The sequence below is a fragment of the Nicotiana attenuata genome, unplaced genomic scaffold (genome assembly GCF_001879085.1).
Source record: "Nicotiana attenuata strain UT unplaced genomic scaffold, NIATTr2, whole genome shotgun sequence".
In the NCBI taxonomy this organism is placed as follows: domain Eukaryota; kingdom Viridiplantae; phylum Streptophyta; class Magnoliopsida; order Solanales; family Solanaceae; genus Nicotiana; species Nicotiana attenuata.
In genome coordinates, this window is record NW_017673402.1 from 131,231 (window position 1) to 137,608 (window position 6,378).

At 44.0% G+C, this 6,378-nt stretch overlaps 1 non-coding gene and 1 pseudogene across 1 annotated transcript; one reads left to right on the top strand and one right to left on the bottom strand.

Moving 5' to 3' along the window:
* Positions 1 to 3,567: 3,567 nt before the first annotated feature.
* Positions 3,568 to 5,072, bottom strand: LOC109216290 (annotated as a pseudogene).
* Positions 5,047 to 5,118, top strand: TRNAW-CCA. Its single transcript has one exon. It is a non-coding gene; the product is annotated as a tRNA-Trp (tRNA).
* The last annotated feature ends 1,260 nt before the right edge of the window (positions 5,119 to 6,378 follow it).

Sequence of the window (6,378 nt, forward strand, 5' to 3'; positions counted from 1 at the left end):
GACAAATAGCTTCAGCCATGAACACAGGCATTGACGTCGTCCGAGATGCCCCACTCCCGTCAGCATCAGTAGTCACCCCCTTTCCTAACTCCAACCTTCTCCTTTTCCTCTCTAATGGTTCGTCACCATCAGAGGATTCGTCGATAGGATGAGAGGTTGGCGCCAACGAGGGTGTGTCTCTTGCCGTCGCAGATACGGACGGAGTTTCCCGCCGAAGAGGTAGAGGATGGCCCTCTCGGACAGACGTATACAAGACGTCCTGAGCTCCTGTGACAGCAGCATGTCGCCTAAAAGCAAGGACTGGCGCCTTTCTCCGAGAAGCTCCCCGACCTATCATCAACAAAAATCATACAAGTGAGATAGAGCCACACGACCGGCGATGCAATAAATCAAAGGTTTACCTGAGGAAGCCTTAGGGCCGTAGCGCTGAATGAAAGCGGCCCAAGTTCGCGTCTCCTCCGCATGGGGCAACAGGACGGCAACCCAGTTCCTGAGGCCGATGACAGGCTGGGGTGGGCGAGCCATAGCTGCAAAACAAACGGTCAGAAGCAACATTTGCAGAAGATGGAGAATACAAAGAACTACGATACTTACGATTGTCGTTCCACTTTTCTGGGAACCCGGCGGGGTTAGAAACCATGTGCTCGGTCTTGATAAAGAAGTATTTGTGCCAATACTTACGGCTCGGCCGGTCGTCTGTTCCGACCACCAACCCCTTCGTGCCACGAAGCCTTAGGTGCACCATGGTGCCCCTAAGGAAACCGGGCGAGAATAAATGCAAGAGGTGGTGCACGCTGACGTCACTCCCGGCTAGTTCCACATATTTAGTCAACAAAAAGAGCACTTTGAGTGTGTATGGCGTGAGCTGAGCCGGGCAGATATGATAGAATCTGCAGAACTCATCCGCCAAAGGAAAAAGAGGCAAGGTATAACTGATCATAAACGGATACTCATAGAAAGCGTAGTACCCGGGTCTGTGAACGTTAGCGTAGTCCCCACCCGCCAGAACCATCTCCACGTGGGCAGGGATATCGTATTTTATACGAAGGGCGTCGAGATGAGTTTGGTCCGTCTCGAAAAGTACGGGGCTCGGAGTAGGAAGTGGGTTCTTACTGAAGTCACTCCGAGATGAGGGATGCCGTGGTAATAATGCCTCCACTGTAAGAGGACTGTCGTCATCCTCCACCTCCACTTCTCCGCTATCAGAGAAAGGCACTACACTCACCGGAGCAATCTCAAGAACCTCATCAGTAGGGCGACAAAATTTCGGCATGATTTTGTATAGAGGTAGCGAGTCACACCAATGGAGAATAAGAAAAGAAGGCTCCCGATCGAAAATGAAAGCGAGAAAATGAGGATATGTGAAAATGGGAGAAGAAGATCGAAGAATTCTCGAGAGTGGCTAAAGTTCTTCAGCGAGATTGAACCCTTCACCCATTTATAGGGTTGGGTGGCGCCAGAATCGAGGCGGCAGGTTTCAAATCAGCGCCGGAAACCAAGCGCCAAACCGTCAGCTTTTCTGCCTCGAAAATACGCATAATGATGACGCATACAAACGCTGACGTCATCCAGGGAGGAGCGTTCTTTTCAACGTTCCGCCGAATGTGATTATGATCTCCTCTATTGGCCACGGCGTAATGTTTCGGCAAGCCAAATTCTCTTTCAAAGAGGCACTAATTCCGCCCATCGAGGACGCACCTCACTGCGACCTCGACAAACGGAAGGACTAACTGTATGGGTTCGAATTTGGTCGATCACGTCTCAAAGGTAGCACGACCAACCATCAGGTATCAACGTGTCGGTATAGGGGGAAGAGGCGACCCAGGAAGGAAAGGAGAGACGTCCTCGCGTCGTCGTTGGTTCCGTTATAAAATATACTTTTCCTTTTGTCGTTCCTGTAATGTGTAAAGGATCCTCCATTATATAAGGGGGATCCAGGTCTTGTAATAGAGAGATCCTTTTTTGGGAAGAAGAAGAAAGACAAATTCTCTCTCTTTTTCTCTCTACTCTTTATCTTTCTACTAATCTATCTCTTCTACTGTGGCAAGTCCATCTTCCTAAAAACTATCCTAGGGTTTATTATTCTCGATTACGATTTACCCCTTCATCTTTTTGATTGATTTGCTTAAAAAGAGTTAACATCTTTTGAGTCAAACAGAGTCTCGCGTGAATCTAGATTAATCAGCCAAAGCCATTCAAATACAAATGATATTATTAAAAAAAACCAGCCCTTGGTTTGATTCAAATTCATGATCTTTCTTCTGTTTTTGGTAAATGGTTAATGGTTAACACAAAAGCAAGTCTGACCAAAACCACATAGCCATATTCATGCCCCCCTTCCCACATTTCCCTCGCTACAAGTTTAAAATGGATAAAGAAAATACGAGAAAAAGTATACACAGAACTTATACATGTTAGTGTACGTTTTTACCAGATAAAGGGAGAAAAGAGACTGAAAATTGAATAATAACTTGTCTTAGTGAAAGAAAAAGTAAAAGGTACTCTCATTACCGGAGTGCAGAGTGCAGGTTTCTCCTTAATTAAAAGGAGAAAGGACGATCTGGCTACATATGTAACAACCTTAGCAGCTTCAAATTACTGTAAATTTGTAATTTCCAATTCTTGGCGTTATATTTACCTTTTTCTTGTGCTTGGTAAATTATTAAACAAATCAATTCATGATTCAGCATTTTTTTTACCTGCCCTTAGTGCTCTTTCTTTTCTCTAATTCCTTGAAAATTTATATGGGAGAAAGCCATTTTATATATCGTTAATTGTCATGAAAGAATACAGTTCAAAATTCATTAGGGCAGAATATATATAAAGGTCTTTCACTAAGATATGATAACCTAAAGCCCCATCAAGTATATTTCTCGAAAGCTAAAATATTCCTACATAAAGATTTCAAGCATGCATTTTACACAAAAAATCTAGCATAAGTAAGATGAATTAATGAATTCTTAGGAAGGCTCATGATTAATTGGTTTACGAATGAGGCGTAATTGTATGATTTTTACTACACGCAATTTGCACCCCATAGGGGAAAAAAGATTCATTGACATGAATTTCACATTCTAGTTTCATGCACGTTTGATATAAGCTGAAGCATGGATGGGTAAATACACTTGGAGCTGGTTACACTAGTATCTCTTCTTTAGTCAACATGCAGAGAGCAACATCTGAAAATATAGAGAAAATTTTATCGCAAGGTGAATGCAAACCTTCAAAAGAAAATTTAGGGTGCGGAGCCAGGATTTAACGTTTATGGGCTTGAGATTTTAATCATTTTAAGTTATTGAGTTCTAAATTGGTTTGAACCAAAGTTATTGGTTGTCTGCCGAACCCGTAATTTATACATCGGCTCCGTATATTGACATTGGTGGTGTCCAAAACTAGCTTGTCCACCATATGGCGTGGGCGCAACTTAACCTATTAACCAGGCAAGCAGTCTAGTCCACAAGTTAATCATATCCACCAAGGATGGAGCAGATTGGTTCAGAACAAGCGTTGTGACTGGTATTAAAAAATGGGATCTTCACGTTGTTACTTCTATGCCTCAACCCTTAAGCCATTCCTTCGGTACAAAAAGATATGTGTATACATATATATTATGTGTATAGAATCACTATCATAAAACACAAAAGTTGATACAACTAGAGACTAGTGCAAGACTACCGCATTTTGCAGTTGACATTTAGGTAAGATTTGGTTGTGTCACAATATCAACATTTATGCATCTATGTCTTGCTTTTTTTCAAATCATTAGCAATGCTATGCTTCAGAGTTCAGAAAACATACCTTCTTTTATTTGTCTTAGGTGTTAGCTGTCAAGACTTCTTTTCCCTGCAATGCAGCAAATCTTTTTGTAGCTAACCGAGTGAAGCGCACAAACAAAATGGTAAAACAAGGTTGGCTGCAGAAAACAACTTGGCATTTCATCACAATTTTCAGAGCGCCAATACGTAGACAACAAACACTTCTATTAGGATCAATCGACAAATGACAACTAAGAACAAACAATATACCAAAGACCACAGAGCTCCTGGTAGAACACCAGAAAGCCGGACTAAGTTCTCAATTTACAGCAGCACTACTAATCCAAAAGACACTATGTGGACTGTTAAGTCCATTATTCGGAAAAACAAGGAACAATATCACAACCAAACACTAGAAAACATTCACAAATGACGCACTAACAGAAACAAGCAAACCCTCAGTACTACTCCTTTTCTTCCTTCTCTTCCTCTTTCCAGCAGCCCTTCTGAATAGACTTGGGAGATTGACAAATCGAAGTCTTAGTGAACTTCTGGTAGACAATAAACCACCCTCACCAAGTTCTTCTGGGATCCACTCAGCAAGCGAGTAACCCTTAATATCCAGAGAGCAAAATATGCTGCAGTGTCCTGCAAACAACATCAGCATGCAAAGCAATAGAAAACTTGTCTGGCCGGAAACATGCCAATACCCTCTCAACCAGCGAACCCAGACTCAATATTTCAGATCATACCCAACTGCTTCAAAGCAAACATAACTAAAATCATCTTTTAGTGTAACAGGGATAGTAGAAAGAGCAGCTCCTTCAATAGAATTCATGGAATAACCACAGGGATCAAACTCAAAATCACATATATCAGAGCAAGGTAGTATCTTTCTTATGCCAGAATTAACAGCCATGTGAGGCTGCTGAGCTTGATTCAGTCTTGTAAAAGATAGCAGCCTTCTCTCTGTCCAAACAAGTCATACACATATCAAGAGTGTAGACAGGGTCCTTAGACTGAACTGCTGCAGCTGAGCCAAAGTATACGTGCCAAATCCCTGGTTTGTCATGACTGCCCAAAAGCACGGCCTTGCGGCCTGAAGCAAGATTCACAAAATAGCTATCAAGGACAGCAGCTTCTTCAGAGAAGTCATGATGATAAAACGACTAAGCTCCAGCGAGATTGAAGCTCCCACGGGTGTACCCACATCTTTTACTTCGAGAGAGGCTGTGAGCCAACTTTAGTATGGGCGGAATTGAGAGAAGTAGTTTTGTGGTACCAGTCAACAGGATCCGTGGCGCAATGGTAGCGCGTCTGACTCCAGATCAGAAGGTTGCGTGTTCGATTCACGTCGGGTTCAATCCTCCCGATCCATACCAGATCCTCTACCTTTTTCATGCCGGGTCATTCTACTACGGAAGCTATCCACCTTATCAGGAGGTTGGTGGAACTATACAGGGATAGGAAGAGGGATTTGCATATGGTGTTTATTGACCTAGAGAAGGCGTATGACAAGGTCCCTAGGGACGTCCTTTGGAGGTGTCTGGAGGTGAAAGGTGTGCCGGTGGCTTACATTAGGGCAATAAAGGATATGTATGATGGAGCTATGACTTGGGTTAGGACTGTGGGAGGTGACTCAGAGCCTTTTCCGGTGGTTATGGGGTTACACCAAGGATCTGCGCTCAGCCCGTTCTTATTTGCTCTTGCGATGGACGCAATGACACACCATATCCAAGGAGAGGTGTCATGGTGTATGTTGTTCGCTGATGATATAGTTCTGACTGATGAGACGCGAGGCGGCGTTAATGAGAGACTGGAGGTATGGAGGCAGGACCTGGAGTCTAAAGGTTTCAAGTTGAGTAGGACTAAGACGGAATATGTGGAATGTAAGTTCAGCGACGTGACGGGAAAAGCGGATGTGGAAGTCAGGCTTGACTCACAGGCCATCCTCAAGAGAGAAAGTTTTAAGTACTTAGGGTCAATTATCCAGGGAGATGGGGAGATCGACAGGATGTTACGCACCGTATTGGGGTGGGGTTCTGTGTGACAAGAATGTGCCACCGAAACTCAAAGGTAAGTTCTATAGAGCGGTGGTTAGACCGGCCATGTTGTATGGAGGTGAGTGTTGGCCAGTCAAGAATTCACATATCCAGAAGATGAAAGTAGCAGAAATGAGGATGTTGAGATGGATGTGTGGGCACACTAGGCTGGATAAGATTAGAAATGAAGATATTCGGGAGAGGGTGGACGTGGCTCCCGTGGACGACAAGATGCGGGAAGCGCGGCTTAGATGGTTCGGACACGTGCGGAGGAGAAACCTAGATGCACCGGTTAGTAGATGTGAGTGGTTGACTTTGGCAGGCACGAGAAGAGGCAGAGGGCAGCCTAAGAAGTATTGTGGCGAGGTGATCAGGCAGGACATGGCGCGGCTTCAGATTTCCGAGGACATGGCTCTTGATAGGAACATGTAGAGGTCGAGCATTAGGGTGGTAGGCTAGGGGGTAGTCGAGAGTTCTTCCCTCTTTGTACCGGGTAGTCTGATAGAGTTTTGTTTAGGTTTGTTAGTGGTCTATGTTGTGTTCACGTTGTTGTTTTGCATAGTTTTGTGTTATTGTCCTTT